Consider the following 7919-nt stretch of genomic DNA (forward strand, 5'->3'; position numbering starts at 1 on the left):
TCACCATGAGCTGTAAGCCAGGGTATGAGTCATACCCAAGACTCGTATGGTGGTCAGTGCTCAAACCTCCTGGATTCTATTCTGCCAGGGGTATGGTTTATGGGTACCAGTCATACACTTGAATGCGACTTGGATTTGGGTTTGTCATACCTTAGACAATATTGGGTCCAAGGGCAAAAGACTAAGGTACAAGAGGTGGGTACCACTCGTACAGGTTGGGTACACTAGTAAAGGCCAGTCGTACCCTATGACAGGATATAAATATAGTTTAAGCGAGGGAAATTTGGATATTTATGCACTTATGTTAATGAGGTCCGACAACTTATATTCCTATTGAGAGGTTATTTCCGCTATTATTTTATTCTAAAACACTTGGGAAACACTTTTAAATCTTTTCTAGAGTTCTTGGGCAAATGAAGCTAGGGTTTCATTTTAAGGAGTAAATTGGGGCTTGTCTTGATGATTTCTCTCCATCATCATCTTGGTTAAAAGCATATTTTCTTCCCTCATTGTTAGCTCCAACTAAAGGCATGGTTTTATATAATGCTTTCATGATTTGAATGTTGTATAATTTTGGATTTTCAAATATGATTTGGGTTTTCTGGTTATAAGTGTTTGGTTATGGTTTTTCTTTATTTTAATTATGTTTTTATATACATTAATGGTGTTTTTGGATAATTGGCTGCATGGGAATAGTTCTTTGGTAATGAACTTTGGTTTTGGGAATACTATAACCCCAATGTATTTGATGAAATGCTTATAATAATGCTTTCACTATAATATTGGTTTTTCAATGGAACTTATGCATGGTTTAAACTTGGTAATGGAACCCTAAATGATATGAATAGTTTAAATGGTTTTGAAGGGATTGAAAAGGCCTTGGTGGCCATGGTTTTGGTTTAATTGGAAATCATATGGGATACATGAAAATCCCCTAAGGATTGGCTAAGGACAATACTTGAAAGTTATAGTTGGTATGGAGATACCACTATTAATAGCCTTAGTTAATAATAATAGAATAATGGTTTGGTTGGAAAATGGTTTTAATTAGGCTTAAAGGAGGGGGTGTAGAAAAGCCGTGGAAGGTGGAGTTCCCGAGGAAATCAAAACTAAAAATTCATATTTACCGATGTGAGGTTTAGTCCTAGTGACCGTGTGCATGATGTCACACTTTATATTTTAGGAGATGTACTAGTTATGCCATGTTTTCTTTCCTGGTCGTGCGACTTCACGCACTGGGCCCTTTCAACAGGGGGAACTGAACCCATATAGCCCATGGGTAGTTTAGGACGGCAGAGCTACACAACCCAGGTAAAGGTTTTAAATGGCATGCTAAACTCGGTTCCCTTTCCCAAAATGGATATATATTTATATGTGTGTGTATATATATATATATGTATGTATGTATGGTTTGTGTGCATATGGATGTTTTTACTTTATTTTATAAATGACATTATTTTATCCTTATCTTAAGTTCATGCTAGCGTTCACCCACTAACCCGTATTCGGGCGGTTGTATCCCCACGTGATGTAGGAGCCAGTCGTTCTACCCCTCCTACTTAGCATTCGTACATTCGGGGGTTAGCTTTGGATTGAAGTAGTTAGCTTCCATCTATTCGGAAGACTCCATTTCATAGATGTTATTTCATACTTTGGATTATTTATGGATATTGGTTTTAGCTATGGTTGGGGGCATGTCCCAACTGGATATTTGTATTTTTTTGGTTAGAAGCTTTTGTGGAACTACTATGGGTTGGAATGGGTGCGATCAGTATTGGTGTCAGCCTTAGCATTGGTATTGGTATTGAGGCTGATACCGATTGATGATATTATTAGTTGTTCCATCCTCTTTTATTTTGGGATTATTTAATTATTAATGGAACTTATTCGGTTATTGTTGAATCTATGGATTTTATTTGGCTCGATATGGTTGGACGGTTGGTATGGAACAGTCGGACTCGGTTGGGTCGGTCACGGTTATAATTCTATCCCAGAGTCTTTATATGAGCTGTTATGTTATCTTGTTATATGTTCGAAATTCAGCCAACTCAGGGCAGGCGACTGTACGTTGGGTTGGGTAGTGGGGGTGGTCTCCAGTCCTGATCGGACTTGGGACGCCCATTACAACAAGGTCCCGAGTCGGGTCACTCTTCGTCCGTGAGCCATCGTGATGAATAAGATAGGTCACCGTAGGACTTGCCTTTGTAAGATATTAAGCTGGAGAAGGTGTATACATTGGTATGGTAGGACACTTGGATCAGTTATGACATTAGGATTTACTATTCATTCATTCATTCATATGCATTGCCTATCACCAGTATGTTGTTTGGTGCGTATATCCATCAGCCTTATGAGGGATTGCATAGGTATAGGTTATGATTGTTGTTTGCTGAATGTTAAATGGACATTTTGTGTTTATGGGCCTCGGTTAGGTATTGTTTACTCGGACTAGCCGGTTACTTTATTATTATTATTTCGTGGCAGGATGATTATGGATATATATTGAGGTTAGAGGTATGATTTTGATCCTTTTTCTTTTTATGGTAGCTTGCATTATAGACAGTGTATTCGTGGTTATACACTTTGACTATAGGCCCCGATCATGCTAGCATTGGCTTTCCTACTTGGTTGGGATTTCTTAGAGAGGTTAGGTTCTATCTTCGATTTAGTCTTATATACTTATATGTATATACATATTTCCTGCTACGGTATTACCGTATATCCTTCTCTTTCCTTGTTTATTCATATTGTAATTGTATTTATTGGCTTTGCATACTACTATACATCCTTCTTCCATCCTTTATTTGTATATTGGCTAGTGATATACGGTATAGTACTTTAGTTCGTAAATATGGTTAGAATGGGATAGTTTATCGTTATTGCCTCTCTAGCTTTATTTTGTTAGCTTTCTAGATAATTGCTCGTAGTTTATATTTTTGTTTACATGTTATCTACATTTGCATTATTTGTGAAGCTCAATCGGCATTTGCTGACTTAATACCATGTGTTTGATACTCATACTACACTTCTGCAGCCTACAGATCATAGTACAAGTCATCGTTATTGGTGTGTGTATCGTGTGGATCAGCTATGAATAAAAAATTTGGGGTAAGCTCCTAAAGTTCGGAGAATTACTACTCTCCCTTTTTTGGATTGGACATATCTCTATGTTGTATTTAGAGATGGGTTGTACACACATATATGCATTTGTTTAGTATTTCACCTTGTACTCTTATTTGTATTAGCAGCTCTTGTACTAACTTCACCAGATCTTGGGGGTGCTTATTTATTATCCCCTTTATTAATATTATTCAGTTGTTTTTATTCTTTATTCTTTACTCTTGATAGTCAGTTACTACCAGTTTCAGACTATAGGTTGGCTAACCTACTGGTGGGTTATAGTAAGTGTCATCATGACTTGAGAAATTATATCGTGACAAGCAATCACATGGCTTGAGAATACTTATGACATCTAAGAACACAAAGCAGCTAAAGGCAATTCGTGATTTAGATTGGGAATCATGACCAAACACCAGGAAATCAATCACTAATTTATATTGTGACTTATTGAGACTTTTGATTTCATGAAAGTCTTAAGAAGCAGAACACTATGTTGAGGAGCTCAGCAGAAGCAACAGAGAACAGAAGTCTAGCATCTCTATAGAAAAAATTGTCTGGCTATTTGGATTGTTTAAGGAATTAGGAATTGACATTGGATTACCTATGTCCATGTACAGTTACAGTAAATCAACAATTCAGAATTGTACCCAATCCAGTGTTTCATGAGTGCACCAAACATATAGACATAGACTATTATTTTACCGTGGAGAAATACAACTTGGATTAGCTCAAGCAACATATCTGAACACAACAGAGAAGCCTGCATATTTACTTACCAAAGGACTTACTCAAATCCAACATGCTTAGTTGCTTACCAATCTAGGATTGAAGAATGTGTTTAAACTGTTATTTTCCTTCTACGGGTACGCAGAATCTGTATAGTAGAAACAACAACTTCAACTAAAGTTCAAGTCTATAAATAAGAACACAATGAAGTATATCAAATAGCCTCAACACAAGATCAAAATGACCTTTTCAAGAGGTGTATTTTATTTTTCAGAAAATAGATGAAATAGAAATTAATAAGACCGAGTCGTCCGAATTCACGGACTTTTCTTAAGGAATAATTCCCCTCACTGTACCCGAGGTTATGGAATCTTCCATCCAAGATAAAATGGCCTTCAATCCGACTATAGTGGTAGCTCAAATAGGCGGATTCTTTGAACGCACAGAACTTTTTGATTGATCACACAAAATATTTGTAAAGAAAAGAAGAGAGTTTTATTCTGAAAATTTCATATCAAAATGTAATGCCCCGTATTTTTGGGCTAGAGTTTAGACCGTCATTCCTACGTATATAGACCCAAACTAAACTATTCTTTATTAACATATGTGTGGTAATCACTCCTATCATAATGCCTCGTAAAATTCTCGAGTCGATTTCATTTTTAGTGTTATGTTTGAGGGGCTAACAACTAGAATATTTTTCTAAGTGCAATGAGGACTTAGAGTCATTTTAGCTGGCAATCTTTGGGATATAACTTTTCAACCTTTCTGACATCTGTTTTTAGATTTTGAAGTTGCATTCTGATTGAAAAAGCTCATAGTACATCTTGGATAAGTTTCGGAATTTTTTGGAATGCATAAGGCTGCGTTTGGATTTCAAAACAGTAGCAAAAATCATAGCCTATTGCCCAGTTTTCAGCATTTCAGGATCAGCTTCAAACGCTCGTAACTATCTGAATATAATGAACTGAGAGAGATGCTACCTATCAAATGAAATATCTTTGAGTCTTGTTTCCAATACAACTGGTTTTATCTAAATCCAACATCTGAGTAAGAAGTTATACCCGTTTTACTTCAACCTGTCAGCTTGTCAACTGAGGGACAGTTTTGAATTTGTTTATTTTCTTAGGGGCATTTTAGTCATTTCACCTCACCCAAATTTCGTCTATAACACCATATTTAGCCCCCAATTCATCAAAATATAATCATTTTCTCAAATTTTCTCTAAAGAACACCCCTTAGGGTTTTAAAATAAAAACCCAAGTAACTCAAGATTCAACCGTGGGTTTTCAAAACACATTGAAGATTTGGAATTCCCGCAACATAAGCTTCAAGAAGCACCTAATATTTTCGCATATAGAGGTACGTGGGATTATCCTAAAAAAATCTCATGGGCTTAAAATTCATGTTTTCAAAATGAGGGTTTTGAATTACGAATATGATTATATTTTAAATATTTTATGATATTGATTTGGTCTTTAGGCCTATTTTCAAAGTGATTTGATATTTGATATACGTATATACATGTATTTTGAAAAGATGTGAACTTGATAGAATGAATTATACGAAATCTCTCTCTTGATATGATTTTGTTTTATATTTTCATATGATGTAAATTGTTTGAAATCATATTAACAAGCATGACATGAAATGTTTTGAACATTGTTATGATTTGGGCCTGATTTTTGAATTTCCATGAGAGGGTTGTTTTTGTTGATATATGATGAATATAATGGTTGCATGAAAGAATGATATGATATTGATGGCTTGCAAGTCGGGTATGACGATACCCTACAGAATAAGATATGTGATTAAATTAAATGGAGTTGAATGCATTAATTTTTCATGATATAGGTGGATGCTCGAAGAAGGCATTTGAGTGTAAGGGCTCATCGCTGGAAACCGTGTTTATCGATATGGGAATTTGGTACCAGGCTAAGTGATCTTGTGTACCTTACTTTATGTCATTCCCAAATTGGGACTATGGTTAGAAGCCCAGGCTAAGTGATCTTGGGCACTACTATTCTTTATTGGGTCGGAACACCCTGCTATGTGATCTTGTGTGTCTTTCCCACGTGTATACTCTAATCTCGGCGGCAATCGAGGTTTGACAGTTGGTGTAAATTATGTAGGATATTCCACCTAGCTCAGCTGCATAGCATTGTTGTTGAAAAACTATTGCATTATGCCCATGTATTTTCAAATGATTTGATATGAAACTGTTTTATAATAGCTCTCACCTATATTTGGTAAAAATATTATAGTTTGTTTGATTTCTCTGCGTACCAGTACTTTTGTATTGACCCCCTTTCATCCTAGGTTCGAAGGCACAGTCTAGGGGTTCAGATAACCAGTAGATCTCTTCTAACAGATTTACAGAATCAAGTGGTGAGCCTTCTATATTTCGAAATGCCTGATGTCTGTCAATTCGTTTATCATTTAGTAGTTTTGGGTCTACTGGGGGCCTTGTCTCATTTTTCAGACAGTAATTTATTTCAGTCATGTAATAGAGATTTCGCAGACGATTGTTTAGATATCTATAGATGTTGTGGGATATTAATTTCCCCTTTATTGATTTTTCATTTGATTTATGACCATGTTTCCGTAATATTGCATATCTTTCGCATTTCTTATTATCATATGAATTATGCGCATGATTACCAGATAGATAGAGGTGTTTTGGGCCTTCATGGTTCGGAATGCTCATCACGGTCAGGGCTCCAATTTAGGTCGTGACAAACTTGGTATCAATGCATGGTTCATGGTCCTAGGGTGTCTGCGAAATCGCGTCGAGTAGAGTCTTGTTTATGGGTGTGTAGCGCGCCATACTTATAAGTAGGAGGCTACTAGGCATTTAGGAATGTCTCTCTTATTCATGTCTAGTTTGTGCAATAGAGTCAAAGTGTTCATCTTTCATACTCTAATTCATGCTATGGTGTTGGCCATAGGAAAGTAACATTATCCCAAATCCTTTCCTTACTCTGATGTTCTCATACATGTCCCATTACTGGGGTGATTCAAGTGCAAAAAGTTTATAAGCTACATGATATAGTCCTTTTCGATTGATTCCTATAAGATTTTAAAAAAAATTGTACAAAGACTCGAGAGAAGCCTATTATTGCTTCAATATGTGTTGATTCTAATGTAAAAATTGATCCTGATGGAATCGTGCTTTCCAGCTTAAGGTATTAAGTGCATCTAGTACATCTCAAAATCTTGTTACAGATGTGGACGATGTATAGCAAAATGTTGGAACTGTATTTCCACCCAAATAGTAGCATAAGTTAAAGTGTTGTTGTCATCACCTATCGGTAATGAAATTAGACCAAGAAGTTAGTGATGTGAAGTCACAAAGTTAGAAGTCAGAGTGAGGGTGATTTTTATGTAAATGAATATTTTAGTTGAATAAATGATGTTTAAGGATGATTTACCCCTTTATAGTGATAAACTAATATGGTAGCTAGTAGCACGTGTGGATGGTATGGTAGTCCATGGGGGAAGTGTCTTACTCAGATTTTTATTTATACAGAGTAAGATGTGTATTCTTAGACCATTAAATATTATGTGTCAATTTTCTATCTCTTGTAATATGTAATCTTGTTATCATGGTATTTTTGAAAAAAAAATATAAAAAAATTTTAAAGTCTAGTGAAGCTATGTGGGGCTCTTTCGATTCACTAGCATAGTTGCCTTGTTATTCATCTCATTTTTTGGTTCAAAAATACAAAATCAGAGTCTATTGAAGCCGTGTGAGGCCTATTTCGATTCACTAGCAACTTGTTGTCCAACTTATTGTTCTTGTGTTGGCTTAATATATGTATAGCTGAATCTGTTTGCATGAGATTGAGTTGGTAAAGAGGTGATTCGTCCTTGCATGATAGTTTAGTAGAAGGTAGAGAAGAATTTGTTAGTCAAGGTGATTTGTTGGTTGCTTGAAGTGTGAAAATGGCTATATTAGCCAGTAAGTTATAATTATAGACTCATGGTTGTTGTGGAAATTGAAGGTAGTCTAAAGGTATGATTGAGTAAGTAAGTATGGATTGATAAATCCGTATAAGTAGATAATATTGTAT

Source organism: Capsicum annuum, chromosome 11, assembly GCF_002878395.1.
Source record: "Capsicum annuum cultivar UCD-10X-F1 chromosome 11, UCD10Xv1.1, whole genome shotgun sequence".
Lineage (NCBI taxonomy): Eukaryota > Viridiplantae > Streptophyta > Magnoliopsida > Solanales > Solanaceae > Capsicum > Capsicum annuum.